General features: G+C 52.8%; 1 protein-coding gene across 1 annotated transcript in view; it reads right to left on the reverse strand.

Moving 5' to 3' along the window:
* The window catches only part of GAD2 (glutamate decarboxylase 2 (pancreatic islets and brain, 65kDa)), a 38478-nt gene that overhangs the window by 33952 nt on the left and 1381 nt on the right, over window positions 1-3145 (reverse strand).

The following is a 3145-nucleotide window of genomic DNA, read 5'->3' on the forward strand; positions in this document are numbered from 1 at the left end:
GCACACATGCAAAATCCAGCTCCCTGCACCCTTAACCTGAGACGAGCCCCATCCAGCCATCCAGCTGCCATCCAGCTGCCATCCAGCCTGAGTGTGTTTTGTACTGAGCCCTCCCCACCGCAGATAGGAACTGCCACCTTCCCCTGGTCCGCGCTGCCCAGGACAGGCAGCCAAAGCCCCTCAGGCACCGAGGAACACTGCCGAGATCCAGCAGCATGAACAGGATCTGGCCGCCACCCCGCACGCTCTCAAATGGGGTAGGTGGGCCTGGGGCACACGTGCACCCCGCCACCACTGCCAAAGCCACTCTTGCTTTGGAAATAAATCCACACTGAAAAGCTGGGGAATAGCAGAATTCATATTTGCAGCTGCAGTGTCTCGGCAGCTCTCTGTCAGCCCCGTACCCAGCCCCAGGCGACAGTCCTGTTGTCACTGCTTGTTTCTTCAAGGAAACCTCACAGCACACCTCCTGCTTTGGGAACCGCTGTAGGAACGGGGCCGGCTGCATGCAGGGGTCAGGGCAGCCGTACCCTGGAGCGAGGTGGGGGGAGCAGTGTTGTGCTCCTACAGAGACGTTAGTACAGGGAGAGCAGGAGCTGCTGGCAGAGCCCCCAGCAACTACACCTGTAACATGGCCCCCTCCGCTCAGCGCCCTTCCCTTCTGCAACGTGGCTTTAACACGCAGTGGCAGAGAACGTAATGCCCCAATCTGACCCTAACCTCAGCTGCAAGTGTTTGTCCATCCATGTGACACCCTAATACGTGAGCGAGCTCTCTTCCCTCAGCTAGCTGGCCACAGAAAATTGTGGCTTTGCTTAAAATACAGGCTCCACCAGCCAGGTAAGAAGAGTTTGCAAGAGATGCTCAAAAATCACTACCTGGGTGCCATCTGCCTGAAACGCACATCCTTTGTTGTGGTTGTCACCGAACAAAGAGGTGACTGGAAAAAGAGACTGACAGGGTGCAGGGAGCCAGGGGAGATGTGAAAATAGGAGATTATGGCTTACTGGTTGGTTTAGCAATATACAACACATTTATGCACATCCCACAGTAAATCGGGAGATGATGGGCAAGAGCCAGGGCTGAGGCACTAGGACAGCCAGGGACGGGCTTTCCCTGCTGAAGATGTGCCTTCGTCCCACGCCTTCTCAAACATGCTCCTGCTTGCGCTTGGTTTTAGGCATGGGCATCCCCTAGCATTAACATGCAGCCTCTGCAGCCTCAACAGGGAAGCGACAACAAGGGCCGGGTAAAGCTGGACAGCATGAATGAAGGCACAGCTCGTGGCACTGGGTTTGGCCCTGCTCACAGCCCCACCGCATGCACGGCCTGCTACCGGCATCAGGGCCTGCCAGGAGCAAGGCTGGACCAGTGCCAGCTCCTCACACCCTTCCTGGGGTTTCCAAGCCATTTTTAAATGCTCGCATTTCAATTTCCCCTGTGAGCATTGCACAGGAACTGAATTTCACATCTATCTTTCCCTGCATTTTCAGATGCTGCTTTCTATATTCTCTCAGATGAAATTCTTGCCAGAGGTGGATGCCGGGAGCTGGTAAGGGGGCGGAAAGCTCTGTGTGGCTCCCCCGGGCAACCCAGCGAGACGTGGCACGCAGGCAACACCTGGGAGCATCCCACACCCACCCCTCCGCCGAAAAATCAGCCATCTGGCTCCTTGAATCCCAACCGGGGATCAGTGCTGGGACTTGGGGATCCAGCTGTGAGGCTAATCTAAGCAATACAATTTATTTTCCAATCTGCCGCCCGTGTCCCTGCAGCCACATGCAGCCCAGGCCCCCCCCAGCCCAGGAGGGGCTGTGTCCGAAGGGCTCCTGCAGCGGGAATGGATGCAGACCCCCGCCGCCAGAAACCGCACCGCATTGTCCTTCCTCTGAGGGTAATTCAAGCATTTCACTCTGAAGCTTGTGTGATGGGGGTGGCAAATGCCGAAGGGCTCTGGGTGTAAACCCCACGCGTTTTGTGGCCCCCCCCCAGGCTGGAGCAGCTGCCCCTGGCTGCTGAGGAGCCGCAGCAGCCAATCGAGGTGGATCTGTGCCGCCCAACCCCGCAGGCAAACCCTACCGCGCCACCACATCTCACACAGCCCCCCCAGCACCAGTCCTCGGACCTTGAAAGCATTATTTTCATTAAAGCAAATAAAAAAATGCCAAGAAGGGAAAGCCTCACATATTCATAGGGAGGAAGAGAAATGGTAACATTGTTTTAAAGGGTCTTTTTTGGATGCAGAAAATGAAATAGGTCCATTACGTGAAACAGGCTATGACAAAAAAAGATTAACAAAAATTGCTTAAGGAATCCTATTCTTTGATTTCCCAGATTCACAGATCCTGTGTTTCACAGCATTCTGTGAAAATATGTTTCCTACCCAGACACATCACATGGATCACTGGACTGATCGACTTTGTTCCTGTGGACATCATTTATCTAACTCTTTATTCCAATATTTTACAGACATTTTGACAGCACCTGACTCCTGCATCAAAAACATTCAGCTGGACATTTCCACCTCTAAATGAGGATTACACAGATCCCAGCCAGCCTTTACTGGGATCATTCTGTTCTGTTCCCAAAAGGTGACAAAACCTGATTTTTGTTTTCCCCTCAACCTCTATTCACAAATCACCTTTTTGCCTCTTTCAGTAATTGCTACACATTTATTTTTAAGCAATTTCTCAGTAATTCAAATTTCCACTAAGAGCTCCCTGCACTCCACATTATTTCTCAGTCGCAGCCGTAATTGTAGCTACGCTTTTTGTCCGCTCCGCCCCAGTTGATCTAATGTGGCCCCGGGTGCAGAGCCGGGGGCTTCCCCACGCCTGGGTGAGCCCCACACTGCTGCCCCGCCACGAAGCCCACATGGCGGGGGGGTGTCCCAGACAGGCAGGATTCAACCCACCCCTGTCCTCCTCAGTGAAAAACAACAACAACAAAAGGCTAGTGAAACAATTCGGGCTTTGTTTTTATTGCTTGAGCCTAAAGTTGGAAAAAAAAACCCCAATACTCCTGTGGGCAGTTCAATCAAATTTTCCTATTTTCATGTCCTGCAGGTAAGGGGCGAGACACGGCAAATGGCCGTTCAGAGCTCCCATTTACAGGATGTTTATTGCGGTTTTGGCTGTTAAATGGG

Source organism: Pygoscelis adeliae, unplaced genomic scaffold, assembly GCF_000699105.1.
Source record: "Pygoscelis adeliae isolate BGI_AS28 unplaced genomic scaffold, ASM69910v1 Scaffold427, whole genome shotgun sequence".
NCBI lineage: Eukaryota > Metazoa > Chordata > Aves > Sphenisciformes > Spheniscidae > Pygoscelis > Pygoscelis adeliae.